At 64.4% G+C, this 16,718-nt stretch overlaps 2 long non-coding RNA genes across 2 annotated transcripts; one reads left to right on the top strand and one right to left on the bottom strand.

The window, feature by feature from the left end:
* Positions 1-761: 761 nt before the first annotated feature.
* LOC309860022 lies at positions 762-4,724 on the bottom strand. The gene is made up of 2 exons (XR_014309095.1): positions 3,475-4,724; positions 762-1,336 (listed from the first exon to the last, which is right to left on the bottom strand). It is a non-coding gene; the product is annotated as an uncharacterized lncRNA (long non-coding RNA).
* Positions 4,725-4,828: 104 nt separating this feature from the next.
* Positions 4,829-14,969, top strand: LOC309860047. The gene is made up of 5 exons (XR_014309117.1): positions 4,829-5,207; positions 6,021-6,549; positions 12,475-12,705; positions 12,802-13,099; positions 14,105-14,969. It is a non-coding gene; the product is annotated as an uncharacterized lncRNA (long non-coding RNA).
* The last annotated feature ends 1,749 nt before the right edge of the window (positions 14,970-16,718 follow it).

The raw sequence follows: 16,718 nt of genomic DNA, 5'->3' as shown, positions 1-16,718 counted from the left end.
TGGAGACCGGGGGGGGGATCAGGGCTCCCTTCTCCAGCCTCTGGGAACAGGTGCCGGCGGGGCCTCCCCTCCTCTGGGCGGCTTCGGTCCTGGCTCCCTTGGGGGTGCCCTGAAGGGTCCTGGGTCCATGGCTCCCCAAGGGATGAGGAGGGGTAGTCAAGCGTGGTCAGAACATGTCCCCTCCCTGCGTGGGAGGCGCCTCGGCTCACGCACCTGGGAACAGACACCCCCTGGGGGGCTTCGGGTGACCAGGGCTGAGTGTCCTGCCCTGCCTCCCTCACCCGGGGGGACGACCTTCTCCGGGTCTGCTCAGCCTCCGGGCAGCCAGAGGGGACTAGGCCCAGCGGCCCACAGCTTCCACGGGGGAGCGGCTCGGCCAGGGGCCCCGCACTTGCACAGTGACCGTGGGAGGGGGAGGAGGCCGCCACGTGCATCTCTGGGCGCAGAAGGTGGGCAGACGGCGGGGCCCGCCAGCCACTGCTGCTGGTGGGCTGTGTCGGGGACCCTCTCCCGGGGAGTGGAGGTCAGGGAAACAGGGGACCCTACCACCCTGTTGAGTGGAAGGTGGCTTGTGTAGGCGTGCACATGGGTGTGCAAGCATGCACACACGCTCTTACACACACACACACACACACACACAGTCTATCACCCTGGGCTTGAGTCCACCTCAAGAGGGGCCCTGAAGGCCCTGGGAGGCCCCCAGAGTGCCTCCCCACCGCCCACTGGCCCCGTTCCTTCCAACAAGAAGCACCCCTTATGCTGTTGTCATTAAAAATTTATTTTTTAAAGATTTTGTTTATTTATTTGACACAGAGAGAGATCACGAGTAGGCAGAGAGGCAGGCAGAGGGGGGAGGGGGGAAGCAGGCTTCCTGCTGAGCAGAGAGCCCGATGCGGGGCTCGATCCCAGGACCCTGGGATCGTGACCTGAGCTGAAGGCAGAGGCCTTAACCCACTCAGCCACCCAGGCACCTCTATCTTGTCATTTAATCCACATTTGTCAGAAACGTGGGCTGCTCTGTGGTGGGGGGCAAAACTGGCCCCTCCATGAGGGGCCAGGGGCTGGATATTTGGGAAAATCAGAGCCTCTGAAGCTCTCTCCTCCTCCTGCTTCTGCCCCAGACTGGCTGTCCCCCGAAGATGACGAACTTCTGCCCAGCGTGGCAGGTGGCTGCGTGGCTGGCAGATCGTGTTCCCGGCCGGCCGCAGCCAGAACTGGGCTGTCGGGTGCTGGTGGCCTTGCGTTCACGGCGGTTCTTGCATGGGGCTCGGAATGGACTCAGCTGTGTCCCTCAAATTCCTGTGTCGAAGGCTCAGCCCCAGAGCTCAGAGCGTCACTGTAGTCAGAGATCAGGACATCAATGTGGTGACTGAGGCACCCAAGGTCACTAGCATGGGCCCTGGTCCCAAATGATCAGTGTCCCCAGGAGAGGAGGAGATGAGGCCAGACAAGCGCACTAGGACAAGCACATGAGGACACGGGGAGAGGGTGGCGGTCTTCAAGCCAGGAGAGAGGCCTCGGGACAAACCAGTGCTGCCCACACCTGGACCACGGCCGCCGGGCCTCCAGGACCGGGAGGGAGTCTGCGCGTCTTGTTCCTGCCGCCCAGTTGCTGGCTGTTGCTACGACAAGCAGAGTAGACGAATACAGGCCTGCGAAGACAGCCTGCGACCAGGCCTCGGGGACGCAGGCTCCCAGGATCTCAGCACACGCTCTTTGGGGATAAGAAGGGCCTCCCAGAGCCCAGTCCAGGCAGGGGAGCCAAGAGAAGTGCGGGAGAGCTCCCCCCCTGCACGGCAGCTCTAGCCCACCCCCACCTCCTGTTCTGGGGCACCAAGGGCTCAGGGAGGCCCCCAGTGGCCTCGTCCTGCTTGGCAGGGCACAGTGGTCACTCCGTTCGCAGCTGTCCGTATGCCCTCTGTCTGAACTGCGGGTGCTGAAGCTGCTGGGTGCTCTTGGAGCTTGCCCTGGGGTCCTGGGGTCGAGCAGACGTGCCCGAGGCCATTCACAGAAGGCCCGGGGCCTGGCCACTCCCGGGCCCCCAGCCGGCCCCTCGCATCTGATGCTGGCTGCGTCAGCAGGGGTCCTGAGTCTCCTGGTCCAGGGGCCTGTTCTGGCCTCTGCATGGGCTGTCGTGACGACTCCACTGCCCCTGTCGGTCAGGGAGCCTGTGCTGGCTGTCAGCCGCCTTGGGTGGGACCTCTGGAGCCGGCCTCACTGCGGCCTCCCGCTGGGCCGGCCTCCGGCAGGCTGGGCCACGACTCCACGGAGGACGGCGGTCCGCAGGGCGCCTGCTGGGCGTCTGCCGGTGCTGGCCGACGTGGCCGTGGCGGAGACCCTCCAGCACTCCCTCCCCTGTTCTCAGGGAGCCCCTGCACAGAGGGAATCCCAGTGCCGCCCCGACCCGTCAGGCCAGAGGCACTGAGGAAGTCAGGCTGGTCATGCTCTGTGGGCTGGCCTGCTGTGTGGCTCTGGGCAGCGCATCAAGCCCTCTTGAGTATTGGACACTGGCCCCATGGCTGCCTGCAATTCCAAGACGCACCACCAGAGGGCAGCAGAGGCTTGGCCGTGGCCACCGGCCGGTGCATCCCAGAGGTCACCTTCAGGCTTCCAGCCGGGGCCAGCAGCCGCAGACGGCTCTGCAGAGGGCCTGGGCCGGGAGACGGGGAGCTCTGGGAGCCCCCATCCCGACCCCAGGTCCCTGATGTCCCGCGTGGGAGACAAAACAAGCCGCACACCGATGGGGGGTTTTGGTTTCCTGGGCTCGTTTGAAAAAGGCACAGTCCTGGCCGACTGGCAGGTCCGCGCTGGGCCACGGGTTCCCTGAGGCTCTGGCCTCCCCCACGGAATGACACAAGGCCTCAGCCCTCCCGGCCTCCACCTCCTGGGCTCCGGCGGCCGCTCCTAGAATGCCCTCCGTGGGGGGAGGGCCCTGGTGGGCAGCCTGAGCCTGACACGGGGGCCCGGGTCAAGGGGTCACTGACCCTGGACACGGGGGACCAGGCCACGGGGTCTCAGATCTCGCTGGCCAGATGCTGCCTGTGCCTGCCCAGGAGTGCAAGGAGGCACGAGCACACTGGGGGAGCCCAGCCGCAGAGGGAGCCGAGGGGCCAGGTTGGGCCCCGCTTCCTCTGGGCAGCGGCCCCTTCTCCACAGCTCCCCTGTGGCACCCGGCAGGGCCAGCTCCCAGTGGCAGGACCGGGACGATGGGGCTGGAGACCCAAGCGCCCCCCCCCAGGGGCTGGGCTCCCACACTCACGTGCAGGCTGCGGCGGTGACAACGGACAGATGCGCAGCAACACCCTCGCACGCGCCCGCACACACACAGGCGCGCACACACACGCACAGCAGCGCCACACGCACAGGTGTGCACATATGCGTACGAGGCCCACGTGCCCGCGTCCACACACGCGTGCACACACGCCTGCCGCAGCCACCGGCAACTCCCGCCTCTGTTCCCGCCTCTCCTCTCACCGGCTTCCTTCTGCCTCTGGTTTGCACTTGAGCTTGAAAGACGAGACACTTCCTACCCGCGTCTCCGCCTCGAGGAAAGGCCTCCCCGGTCGGCCGGTCGGCAGAGCCTTTTCTGTCAAGGAGGTTTCGGACCTGACGTTCTTTGTGCTGCCGGAAACACCTGCTCGCCTTCGAGTGCCGGAGATTGGCAGAAGAGAGAGAGGCTGGGGCGGGTGCTCAAGGGCACCCCAAGGTCACCAGGAAGGAGGGGCTGTGAGGAGCAGGGGCAGCTCGCTCTTCTCTGGAGCTGTCAGCTCCCCGGTGTCTGGGATCGCTGTGCCTTTCCCCCCTCCGGGAGCGAGAAATCAGTAAAAGAAAGAATCTGGCTCAAAGCACAGTGTTCCGCGGGCAGCCCGGGCCTCCCCAGAGCCTGGTCCACACTGAAGGGCGGGTTTGCTGGTCCCTAACTGCTGGGGTGCACCGGGCACCCTCGAGGGGAGACCGATCAGAGCTGGAGGACCAAGGCGGGCGACAGGTCACCCCCACTGCCGTCCAGGCTCTGGGAGAACGTGGAGACCCCCACACCGGCCGCAGCGGCTTTTGGATGCTGGGCCAGGAGTGCCGCCCCTGGGGGCTGATTCTGTTCTGGTGCTGAGAATGGGGAGCTGCGGGGGTCTCTGCTGGTCTGCGCCGGGTGCGCGCCTGCCTCCCTCGTGGGGACCTACCGGGGGCTGCTGTTCTTGGACCTCTGCCATGCAAACCCGAGCTCAGAGAGCCGTCTGAGGACACGCGGCCTCGGGGGGAGGCCGGCATGGGAACCCCAGCGGTCTCCTCTGGAGTCTGGTCCTCGCTCGCTCTTTTCCCCATGCCACGGCCACGGTCGAACGTGTGTCCTGGGACTGGCTGCCATGTCTAGTGGCCACGGCTGCCTGGGGCTTCCACGGCCGAAGACCGCAGTGTATTCAGGAGACCCCGGTGCGGGCAGGCTGTGCCCCTCTGAAGGCTCCAGGGGGTGCTGCTTCTGCTTCCGCAGCTCCCGTGCAGCCCTTGCCGGGGAGTGGCAGGGCCCCACTGTCCCTGCCACCACTGTCACACGGCCGTCTCTCCCCACGTGTCTCTTCCCGTAGGGACGCCAGCCGCCAAGAGGGTCCAGGATGATGTCAGCTTAACCCTCACCTGGATTACGTCTGCAAAGACTCTTCTTCCAAATAAGGCCACATCTGCAGGGCCCGGGGTTTGGAATTTGGACGTATCTCTTGGGGCCCGTTGGAGGCCGGGGTTACCCGCTTCTGGCGCGCCCAGGGCCAAGCCCGCATTCTAACGCTTGCAGCCTGTGTTTCTGTTTTGGACGTTGCTGTGGTAACCCATGCCGGCCCGCCCACGGATGGCCCGATGTCTGGTGTCTGTCAGTGATTCACCTGGTCCAGCCCCCGCCACCAGGCGCTCCCGAGTCTCCTGTTTCTGTCCAGGCCACTCGGCCGCGGGTTCCAGCCCCAGCCCTGCCCCCAGCAAGGTTCTTGCTCAGGGCAACTGGACCCTCAGGCTGGGCCCAGGGAACTGGGGGCGGGGAAGTGTGGGGAGGCCAGGGCAGGCCAAGGGGCCTCTGGGTCCCCACTAACTCTGGGGCGGGCACACCCAGCCAGCTTCCGGAAACATCTTCACCCGCGGCCCTTGTCAGCCCAGAGAGGACACCGGAGCCGGGATGTGGGTCATGGGGGTCTTTGGGAGACCACAGAGGGGAAGGAATTAGGGTGGTAGGTGGTTTCCGTGTGTCCATATGTGTCTGTGGGGTCTGCAGTTCGGGGAGGCGGGGAAGGGTTACAGAAGCCGGCACCTGCCTGCTTCCCAGACACATCTTCCTCCCTGAGTTGTGAGGACTTGGGTGTCACAGGGGGGTGGGCGGGGGGGCGAGGGACGTGTTGTGGGTGTGGATCTGTGGACGGAGCCGGCTGACGGCGCAGGACATGCGGCAGGACAGCAGGGAACCCTCTCTCCCGGCCCCAGGCCCCCGCCCCGCTGTGTGGTCCAACAGGGGAGAGGCTGAGCCTGCCACTGGCCTGGGCCCCTGCAGCCTGGTTCCTGGAACCCAACCCTGGGCGTGGCTATGATGCTGGGGGGCCCTGGAGGGCAGCAGGGCTAGCTCTGCCTTCAGAGTGCGAAGCTTGGGAAATGGGGTACCCACAGCCCCTCTTTGGGCCAGGGGTTGCTCCTGCCCGGCCCCACCTGCCAGGGCACCTCTCTCTCCTTCTCTCCTGGCTGCGCCCTGCCTGGTGCAGTGGTCTGTGTGGTGGGGTGGGACCCGGGGGCAGGGGGAGGCGCACCCCAGTGGGTCTCCATGTGGCTGGGGTGGCGTCTCTCCCGCCCGCTGAATGTGGGGGACCTGGGGACGCCGAGCCACAGTACCAGCGGCCTAAGGGCCTTCCTGTCGAGTGCCCCATGGGGCATGGAGGGCTCCTCTTCCCCAGCTCACCTGCCCCCCGCCACCACGCCAGGCCCCCTCATGCCCCTTTCTCCCTGCTCACTAACCAATGTGACTTAGGGCAAACCTGTAAACTCATCCCCTGCAGGAGTCGGTGGCCCCTGGGCAGGAGGACTTCCAGCTTGGGTACCGAGGAGCCGCTGGTCCGTGCCAGAGCTGGGCCGTCTGTGTGGCTGACGGTCCGCGGAGAGCTGGTCCAGTGGCTTTTGGAGACACCGTCCACCGGCATGTCAGCGGGGACGGGACGGGGATCGATGCGTGGGTGCGAGTGGACGGGCAGCCTCGTGGCCACCGTGTCCACGTGACCCGCAGCTACTTCCTGTTTCCTGTCTCGGGGTCCCCCCGGCCACAGGGGTGGGGATCTGCCCTCCCCCTGCCCCATCCCGGGGCCGCTCCCACGGAAGCCGGGGTGCAGAGCCCATGGGCCTGCAGGTGGCCGTCGCGGTGTGCCACCAGGCGGTTTGCTGTGCGTGGGCCCGGCGCTCTCAGCCTCTGCGGCCGGATGGCGTCCTCGCCTTCGCTGCCCTGAGCGTGCAGTCCTGGGCCTGAGCGGCTCCGTCCCCTGCCCGGGCAGCTTCTGGCCAGCGGTGCTGCAGGAGAACCGTCCGTCCATGCAGGTTCTGACTCGGCAGGCGGCGGCGGCGACCCACCCACCCGACCAGCAACCAGGGACATGGTGCTGCTGGGCGGGAAGGGGCCCTCCGGCCCCTCCGGCCCCCAAACACTCCGTGCTTCTGCCTTCTCAGACCACACCGTGGGGGTGAGGAGGAGGGGGCTGTGGAGCAGCGGGGGAGGGGGAGCTCATGCACGCCCCGCTGTGGGGCCCGGTGACCCCCGCCTTGCCACCAGGAGGATCCTTGCAGAAGGTGGGGCGGGGCCGGGAGCGCGGGGCGCCGAGGCCGGGGGGGTGGGGTGGGGGGGGTGGGGGGGTGGGGGGGGTGGGGGGGTGGGGGGGGTGGGGGGGGTGGGGGGGGTGGGGTTTCCGGGCCGGCAGCTCTTCCAGTCCGAGCCCGGGTGGGTCCTCTCACCAGCCCGACCCTGCAGACCCTGGTTGGGTTGGGAGAGGCTGGGGAACCTTCTAGGCGGCGCCTGGCTGCTGAGACCCAGTGTGCGTGTGTGCGTGTGCGCATGTGTGTACACGTGTGCGCGTGAGTGCGTGTGTGCGTGTGTGCCCGTGTGCAGCCTGGAGGGGAGCTCTTGCTGCCCCCGCCAAGCTCCTGGGGCCCCTTCCGCTGGGTCTTTCCCCCTCAGAACCGGGGATGCCGGATGGCCCAGCCCTGGAGAGACGCTCCCCAAGGCCCCTGGCCGTGGGGGCGGCAGGTGGGGGCTCGGAGAGCCCCGGGGAAGGAAGGGCCTCGGGGCTGGGGCCGTCACGCGGCACTCGGTCCCCGGGGGATTCCGGGCAGAGGGAAGGCTCACGGCAGGATCAGCTCTGGCGGCCCAGGAGGGCAGAGGTCACCCTGCGGCTCTAGTTCCTGCCTGGACTTCCCCTCCCCCCCTGCCCTCCTGGGAGGAGGCCGCAGGGCTGAGCTGTGGGCCTGGTGGGGGGAGTATGGGGAGGGAGTCAGCCCCACCCCCACCCTCCCGGAGATCTCACGGGGCTCCTCCTCTGGGGCCTGTCAGCCAGGGGACCGGGGCGGTTTGCAGCTGGGTCAGTCTGTGCTGTTGGCCCTTTGGGGACGAGAGGTGGGGGCTGTGGGCAGGGCCTGGGGCCCTGTAGTGAGGACGCGGGGGGAGCGGGAAAGCAGGAAAGCTGGGGCCTTGCTTTCGGGGCCCAGTCCCAGCTTGGCGCTTCGGGCTTCTTGCCTAAATCTCCAAATCTGTCAAACGGGCACAGACACTGGCCTCTTGGGGCCTCTTCACCGGGGCCTCCCGTTGCCCGTGCCCAGCCAGCAGCTGGAGCGGCCCAGAAGGGTCCCTCACGGTCCACGCCGGACACGTGCTGCGGACACCTGAGCCGTCACGTCAGGCCGGGAGGGAACGCCTGCTCTCCGGACTCGTCCTCCGCCATCTCGCTGTCAGAACACTGGCCAGGACAGATCCAACAGAGGGGCCTGAAGGTGTTTCCAGAACACGGCCAGCACCGTCAGTGTGTTCAAGGAACCACCCAGTCCTGCTCAACGTGGGAGGGCCCAGCATCCTCCGACGCCCGCCTGATTCCAAGGAGAAAGAAAGCTGGTTCTCAGGCCTACAAGCCCCTGCACGTCTCCCCGGCCCAGAGCTCAGATCATTCCCACTCTGCCCCAGGACCCTTGTACATGCTCTTCCCTTGGCTGCAGTGTTCGTGAGCACAGCTCACTCCCTCCTGCCCTTCCTAGCTTGTTTGAGGGGCCTTCCTAGCTCCCTCCCAAGTGCTTTCTCAGGACACAATGGCTGCCTATCAGGCCTTCCCATACCATGAGGCCCATGAGGGCAGGGGTTGGGTCTGTCTCGTCTACCACTGTCTCCTTCAGGGCCTCAGACAGAGCCTGGCCTGAGGATGTGCTTTACAAAGTCTCTTGTGGAGACGGCGTGGTCGTCCACATGTGACGTTCAGCAAGCCGTGGGCATTACCACAGAGAGAACTGCTCCCCGCCTGCCCCTGAGCCTCCACAGGCATATTGTAAAAACCCTCAGGAGATTCTAATGTGCGGGCAGGCCCACGTGTTTGGCTTTATTTCGATTCTCTACCAATTGGAGGGCGTATAGGTTGTCCAGTTCTGGCCGGCCCCATCAACCATTCACTCTTGAGTATGAATTAGAAAGGAAGGCCGCTGATTTTTCCTAACGCTTTGCTGGGTGAGATGGGTCTGAGGGAGTGGAACATTTCCTGGATGAAGAGAGAAAAGACAAAGGTGGTTTGGGGACAGAAAGTCCTTGAGGGGTGTGTGCGATTTGGGGAGGATGACCTGAGGACTTGGGGGTGAGCAGGAAGGATGGCCGCATGTAGGAGGTGTAAGGGAGGGCGTTCCTCCTTCTGGATGTTTCTCAAGGCCAGACAAAGGATCCTCCCTCCTCCTTCAAGGGTGAGCTGAACTTTCCTGCCCAGCATGAGCGACCCGAGGTGCCCGGGGCCGAGGCTGATGACCCTTCCCTGCCGTCGGGTTGGCGTCCCTGACCGCTTGAGGCCCACGGGGGTCCCCTGGCTCTGGCTGGTCTCTGTCGGCCGCGCCCTCCTCCCCTGTCATTTGACCTTGCCAATGACCTAGGGCTGTTTCTCAGAGCGGATCCGTGTATGAGCCGTTCCTGGCTCTGGGGCCAGACTCCTGAAACTGCTGGGCAGGCTCGGGCGGCTCCTGTGCCCACTGGTCTCCGGTCTCCGGCCCAGAAATGGGCGTGACAGCCCCTGTTGACACTTGACCCGCGCCCACGCGGGGAGCAGCCGAAGATGCGGAAGCGGAGTCCGCAATGACCCCTCAGAAGCAGAGTTGGAGGGGTCCCACCGTTTTCAGATCCCAGCAGATGTCCTTTAATGCATGTGCTCTTTATCTCGGTGTGAGCGGACGGTGGCCGTGGGCACCAGTGGCCCGCGGGCAGGACTTCTCGGGCTGTGGGGTGGGTGGGCCTGGGTGGAGGCGTTGGGCCCGGAGGCCTGCCCTCTGGGGAGAAGGCAGCGTGGCCGGGCGGTGCCTGGGCTGGAAGGGGAAAGAGCCTCTGCCCGGCAGGACCCCTGCTACCAGCTCCCTCCAGGCCTGGCCGGAGCTGAGTGCTTTGCTATGGGCAGAGTGGGGACCCTGCTGCTTCCACAGGTGGGCACGGGGGCCATGGTCTCTGCAGCCTGTCTGGAGGTCAAGGTGCCCAGGCCAGAGCAGGTGAAGGCAGGCCTGGGCCCGGGGTGCCTGGATGTGGCAGGTGCAGACTTGGGAGTCCGAGAGGGCGGGCCACCAGGCCTCCGGACGTCTGAGCTGTGCTCCTGCCTGGGGCAGGCTGGGGGCCAGGACGGGAGAAGGGCCGAGGCCACAGAACAGCAGCAGGTGAGTAACGCGTGAGCCCAGAGCTTGGAAGCTGGAGTCCAATGACGCACACCTCCGAGAGGCTCGTCTGGTGCAGCCGTTGCACAGAGCTGGGACATGGAGGCACCACGGTCAGGGGAGAGCTGGGAGGGGGGGGCCCGGAATGCAGGGCCCCCAGACCCACTTTTCCCGCAGCCCTGGAGGTGGGGAGGGATGGGCCCGGGCGGGTGGGGTGCCCTTCCCCAGCGGGCTGCCTGGGCTGCGGGAGTCAGCTGCGCTCCGTTCACGCGCGTCTGTCCCGGGGCTGTGGCCAGCTGGGGCGACTCTGGAGCACCCCAGCAGCGGGGCAGGTGGGGAGGGCGGTCCCTCCGGCCAGCTGTCCCACCATGCGCTCTGGTGCCGGCCGGCCAGGGTCCGCCTCCAGCCCCGTCCGGGGTCCCCCTCCCCCACACTCCCAGCGCCCCCCACACGGGCGGATTTCCCGCATCTCGTCACTACTCCTGCAGGCCGGTTCTGCACCCCCCATGCCGCCGCCTCCCTGTCTACCTGGGTGCCCCGAGCCCGGGTGAAGTCACAACCCTGCCCGGAAGAGGGGCCTCTCCCGCCCCACGGCGCAGGGACTCTGGCACATGCTGGGGAATGTCACTGCGACTCTGACCCTCCTGGGTGGGCGTCCCTGAAACCCACCGACTGGGTGCCCGTGACGGACTCTGGGGGCTGCTTCAGAGACAACCTCTTCATCCGACCCCTGGGAAGCCCGAGGCTGAGTCGCAGCACTGCTGGGGGACCAGACAGAGCTCCACCGGTCACTGGTGATGGAGTTGGAGGGGGCTTTCTCCAGGCCAGGGGTGGGGGCGCACACCATGGTGGGAGGTCCGGGGCTGGGCTTGGTCATCCTGGGCTCACCTGGGCTGGGCCCTCACCTGCCACGGAGGTGCCGTTGGTCTGACTTCTATGACCTTCCTGGGTTTTCTCTGGTCCTAGGGCCCCCGTAGGCATGTAGGCACGTAGAACCCACAGCCTGGAGACGGTGTCGTGGGCGGGACAGCATTCCTGGGGTTCTGCACTCAGCTCCAGCAGCCTCGCCCAGACAAGTTCTGCCGGTCCCGGAGATGCAGGCCTGCGCTGTGTGTTGAAAACCAGGAGGGAGGCCTGTCTGCAGGAGAGGAAGCCCCCCCACCCCCCACAGCCTCCTGAGCCCCAGCTCGCCCAGGTTCGAGCCGAGCACCGCTCAGCGAAGCGGCCACAGGTCCGCGTCTGGAGCAACAGAGCAGGGGCCGAGGCAAGGACACTCACGGGCCACCAGCATGTGCAGCAGCTGCAGGAAGGGCCTTCCCGTCCCGGGGGCACCATCCGTGGGGCCCGGGGTCCCCGTGTGTGCACGCGCCCACGGAGGCTTGTGCGTGCCACCTCTCTGCACGTGTGTGTGTGGTCGCATGTGGTGATGCGTGTGTGAGCCCCTGTGTGTCTACACGCATGCACATACATGTGCATGTGTACACGTGTGTGCCTTTCTCCCTGGGTGGGAAGTAACACTCAGGACAGCGTCCGCCCCTCCTCCTCCGGAGCTCGGTGCCGCGAGTGGCTGCAGCCCGGCTTTCCCAGGGAGCGGCCCTGCCCTGTGGGTCCCCCGGCGCCGAGCCCAGGCTTCTGCGTGTGCCCGGAGCCTGTGTGCACGAGGCTGTGTGTGCTCAGCATATGCTGCGCTCGGCCCGCCAGGGGACGTGTGCGTTGGTCACTGTGAACGGTGTGGTCGGCCCGAAGCAGCCTGGAGGCTGTGTTCACGGCTTGACCCGTTCATTCATTCATTCATCCTGGATCCGTGGAGCACTTGCCGCATTCCGGGCTGGCCTGGCTTTGGGGGGGCAGAGCCTCGTCTTTGGGAAATGTCCTGCCGGGGAAGGGGAGGAGGGAAGGTGGGCGAGACGCGGGGGTCCTGTGGGAAGACACAGCCGGCATCGCGGCTGCTGATGCTTCCGGAAGACCTGGGGTGCAGGGGGACAGGCTTCCCAGCATCCCCCGTGCAGCCAGCAGGATGGACTGGCTTGTGCGGCACAGCTGACGTGTCCCCCATCTCGGCGGCGTGGGACGCGGGGCTGAGGGCCTTCCTTCTGCCTGGGGCTGTCGGACCTCACTGTGAGGCTCCGTGTGGCTCCATGTGGCTGCCCCTTCCTGAGGGGCTGTATCCTCTGGGAGGCGTGGTCGGTCAGGCCAGTGAGTGACAAGGACAAACGTGTCACCTGCGGAGCCCCTGCCCCAGCGTGCGGTTGTGTGGGGCACGGGGATGTGCTGTCTCCACGCCATGGGGGGACTGTCGTGGTGGCTGTGATTCGGGCGGAGAACCGGGCCAGCCATTCTGGTCTCCCCCGCAGACGTCCGTTCCCCGGCAGTTACGGGGTTCCGCTGCAGTCCCACACACATCAGGGCCCGGGGAACGGCAGCTCTGGTTACAGCGAGTCAGGGTCGCCGAGGGCTTGAGAAGTGTGTGGTTCAAGGTTGCACGCCTCCCTCGAGGCAAGCACGTGCGTGTGTATCCCGGCCCTCCTGCTGGGGGTTCGGACAGCACAGCTCGGGCTCCGGATGTTTCCTTATGTCCTCTTTCCGGATCAGCTTCCACAGGTCCCAGACGGATCCCCAGGGAACCGGTCATGGCAGTTTGCTGCTGCTGCGTGACAAGCTGGACGAGACCGAACCAGAGCAGCCCAGGCAGTCGGCGGAGTTTCTGTCCCTGGACTCACCCGGGCCCGGGTCCCTTTAGGTCAGCGAGGCCAGTGTCTCCGTGTCCAGTCCCTGGGGTCTCTCTTCCCCTGCCACCGGTGCAGCAATGTTCCTGTAGTCCGGGTGAGGACCAGGAGAGGGTGACGGGCTTGGGGGTCTGTGCAGTCTCGGCGTAAGGATGACCCCAGCACTCTGGCGTCTTCTATCGTCCACGGGAAGGTGCAGGCTGAGCAGGGGCTCCCGAGGACGGAGGCGGGGCCCCATTCTCCACCGAGGAGCTGCCGAGAGTAAGGGTCCAGGGAGGCCTCGGCCATGGGGACCCCAGCCGACCCACCACCGAGTCCCTCCTGATGCCACGCAGAGCAGGGGGCCCTTGGGCCCGCCTTCCTCAGCTCCCACAGCTCAGCCGGTGGCCGGCCTGGCCTGCCGTGTCCCGCTGCCTCTGGGGCTCTGCGGTTCTGTTTTGGGACGTCTGTGTTGGGGGCTTTCCAGACACTCACCCCCAGCCCTCGATCAGGTGTGTGTCCCACTAACACAAGAGGTGTGTGTTTGGGGAATTTGGGTGGATTTTCCTTCTCGGGTCATCCATGTAAGGGGCCTGGGTGGCTCGGGGACTCTTGATCGGGCCTCAGGTCACGATCTCGAAGTTGTGAGATCGAGCCCCGCGTTGGGCTCCATGCAGAGCACAGTGTCTGCTTGAGATTCTCCGTCTCCCTCTGTCCCTGCCCCTCCCCACTCACTCGCTCTCCAATATACTCACCCTCAACGTGAGTGCAGCAGCGGGGGGGGGGGCGCTTGTCTTGGCCCCAGGGGCCGCTCTGGGGCCAGGCAGGCTCCGAACCAGCCGCTGGGGAAGGGGCAGTCTCTTGGGGGTGGGGATCTCGCTAGTTTCTTTGCTTTTTGAACTGGGTTCTGGGGGTGGAAGGAGGCTGTGCGGGGGTGCTCCATTCTGCGGGTCACGCCGTCACCCCTTCACACCGACCCCCGTCACCCCAACCCCTCTCAGCGGCAGCCTGCACTCCCTGCGGGACCCTTCCCCATGTCTGACCAGCGGGACCCCCTTCATGGGGTCGCAGGTACAGTGGGGCGTGGGGAGGGCGTGGCGGGAGAGCGAGCGCCGGGCTGTGCTCCCGGACTCCCACACCGCCGGGCTTCGTGAAGGGTGGGGCTGCTGGACCCCAGAGCCCTGGAGCCTTCCCCGTCCTCTTCAGAGACACCGGACAGACGGGGACACGGAAAGGGGAGGAGAGAGCCGGCCCGAGGTGTGGGAGGAGGTGAGAGCCGCTGCGCCCCACTGGGCGGCTCGGAGCACCACGGCTCCCTCCCAGGGGGCTGACGGCAGGACGTGGGTCGCGGAGCAGCAGCCTCTGAAAGCCGAGCGGGCGTTGCTTAGGGGCACAAGCGTGCGGCTGGCAGACACGCGGGTCCCGGAGATCTGACGCACCACGCGGCGACCGTCGTCAACCCTGATCAGAAGCTTCAAAGTTGCTAAGAGACCAGATCTTCATTGTTCTCCCCGCAGGAGCATAGGGACGACGTGCCGTGGTGCGGGGTTAGCTGACACCCCGGGGGGAATCACAGCGCATCCCGTGAACCTGTCACGTCAGCCTCCGCCCATGCCGAATTCGCACAGCGTTACAGGACGAGCGCACCTCAGTTCAAGGAAAAAGGAGCCGAGCACAGCCGGAATGGGGACGGGGCGGGGTCTCTGGATAGAACAGTCCCATGGGGTTGACGGACGAAGGCCAGGGGACCCGCAGGATGGGGTTTCCTCACATGGAAGTCCGGACGGCGGGGGCCGCGGGAGGGCCCCGCCCGAGGGCCGCCTCGCAGCCGTCCCGTTTCCTAGGCGCGCGCTATGGGGCTGTTCCTCGCAATCCTCGGGGCTGCGTCCTGGCCTCTTTCCATGCAGCCGGGCAGGGGCACTGGTATGCGCACGGGCTTTGGGGCAGATGAGCCTCGGTCCTGTTGCTAGTTCTGGGACTTTGCAGGTGGCTGAAGTTCTGTCTTGATTTTCTCTTCCGTAAAATGGGTCTAATAATACCTACCTTATCATTGTTTTAAAGATTAAAAGAAGGGGCTCCTGGGTGGCTCAGTGGGTTAAGCCTCTGCCGTCAGCTCAGGTCATGGACTTAGGGTCCTGGGACGGAGCCCCACGTCGGGTTCCCAGCTCTGCAGAGATCCTGCTTCTCCCTCTGCCACTCCCCTGCTTGTGCGTGCTCTCTCTCTGAAATAAATAAATAAAATATCAAAAAAATGAAGATTAAAAGAAGGGGGACGCCTGGATGGCACAGTTGGTTAAGCATCTGCGCTCAGCTCAGGTCACGATCTCAGGATCCTAGGATCAATCCCCACATCAGGCTCCCTGCTCAGCAGGAAGTGTGCTTCTCCTTCTTCCTCTGCTGCCCCCCTGCTCATGCTCACTCTCCGTCTCTCTCAAATAAATAAATCAATCAAATCTTCAAGGAAAAAGATTAAAAGAAGACACTTAGCATATTTGCTATTTGGCCCAGGGTAAGTTCTCAGTAAATTGTAACATCTTCACCACCGTCACCATCATCATTGCCATCATCATCAACACCACCATCAACATCATCATCACCATCATCACCATCACCATCATCATCACCATCATCATCATCACCACCATCATCACCATCATCACCATCATCATCACCATCATCATCATCATCATCATCACCATCATCACCACCATCACCAAAACCAACACCATCATGGCTGAGTTGTTAGATCACCTGGATGTTTCATAATCCTTTGATGGTCTAGTTCAGGGTAATGATAAAGCAAAAGAGCGGGGAGAACCAAAGGCCGCCTTCTACAAAATCTGACCCCAGATTGATCACGGGGTGTGGTGTGGGATGAGTGGAGATGAAGAAGGAGGAGGTGGTGCTAGGGTGACAGGCTCTAGGGTGGATTCTGAATTCCATCAACTAGCAGGGATCCATGGTGGCTCTTTCAAGGTTAGGTGATACCACATCCTGGATAGGCCCATCCGAATCATGGTTTCTTGAGCTGGAACACAGTGAGTCAGAAGCACCAAGTGGGACTGGGCCGCCCATGGGTGTTGGAGATGGGAAATAGAACTTCTAGGTCATCCTGGTTCTTCTTTGGTGCTGACTTGGGGGCCCCCCTGGGCTCTGGTGGGATGTGGGGCTGGCCGGCAGCTGCTTCCAAGGCCTTAATGGTGACTGCTCTGGTGCAAAGTCAGGGCTGTGACCCCAGGGCCCCTGGATGGTCCAGTGCATGTGTGCCTTGGCTTTGTGGCTAGCTGTGGAATCCAGGGACTCTGGCTCTGAGCTCATGCAGGGAAGAAGCTATTCCCCTGGTACACTCGCAGTCCCTCAGGGGTCCTGGGTGTTCAGTGCCTGCTAAGCAAAGGTGACTGACAGGGCCAACCACAGTGGGTACATGTCCTTGTGCCTCACTCTTGTGTGTGTGTGGGGGGCTTGCAGCATGATTTGTGCCAACTGCCAACAGACGAAGGCCCTCTAAGTGAATTCCTGTGCACCCCATGGTGGGACCTGGCTGATGGTTAGGTCGCCTGCTGGAGTTGCACCTGTACTAAATTGTGATCAGGAGAAATTAGATGGAAAAACATGCAAATACAGTTGGAGCTTTTTGGCAAATTAGCATGTGAGTGGGCGGAGGTGATGGTGGCTTGGAAGGAGGCATGCTGGCACCGCCTGACTCATCGCTGGGGCGGCCAGACCTAGACGGCGGGCGCCCCGGGCACGTGGCTTTTAAATGGGGAATTATTTCAGCTACATTTCCTAGATTTCTGAGGTTGCCTGAAAAAGCCAAGAAAAGATTCCTCCCCGCTGTTTTCTCCTATCACGTTGAAAGGGTAAAAGTTAAAGAGCCTTTCCATACTAATGGTCTGTGGAGACCCGCCTTGGTCAGCCCTTGGTCGAGCGCAGAGCACGCAAGGCCAGTGTGCAGCAGACTGAGGTTGGGGGCGGGTCATTTGGGCTAAACTGGCTGAAGACGGAGCAGTCAAGGCCCCAGACCCATGGTCATCCGCGTTTGGGAAGCAGTGGTCAAGCTCCGTTCGCAGGAGGGCCAGGCTGAAGGATGTCTCACAGGCACCCAATTGCACCCAGGCGATGCTTTTGGAG

The sequence above is a fragment of the Mustela nivalis genome (genome assembly GCF_964662115.1).
Source record: "Mustela nivalis genome assembly, chromosome: 1".
NCBI classification, from domain to species: domain Eukaryota; kingdom Metazoa; phylum Chordata; class Mammalia; order Carnivora; family Mustelidae; genus Mustela; species Mustela nivalis.
Note: the sequence above shows the minus strand (reverse complement) of the source record. Positions and strands in the feature narration are given on the sequence as shown.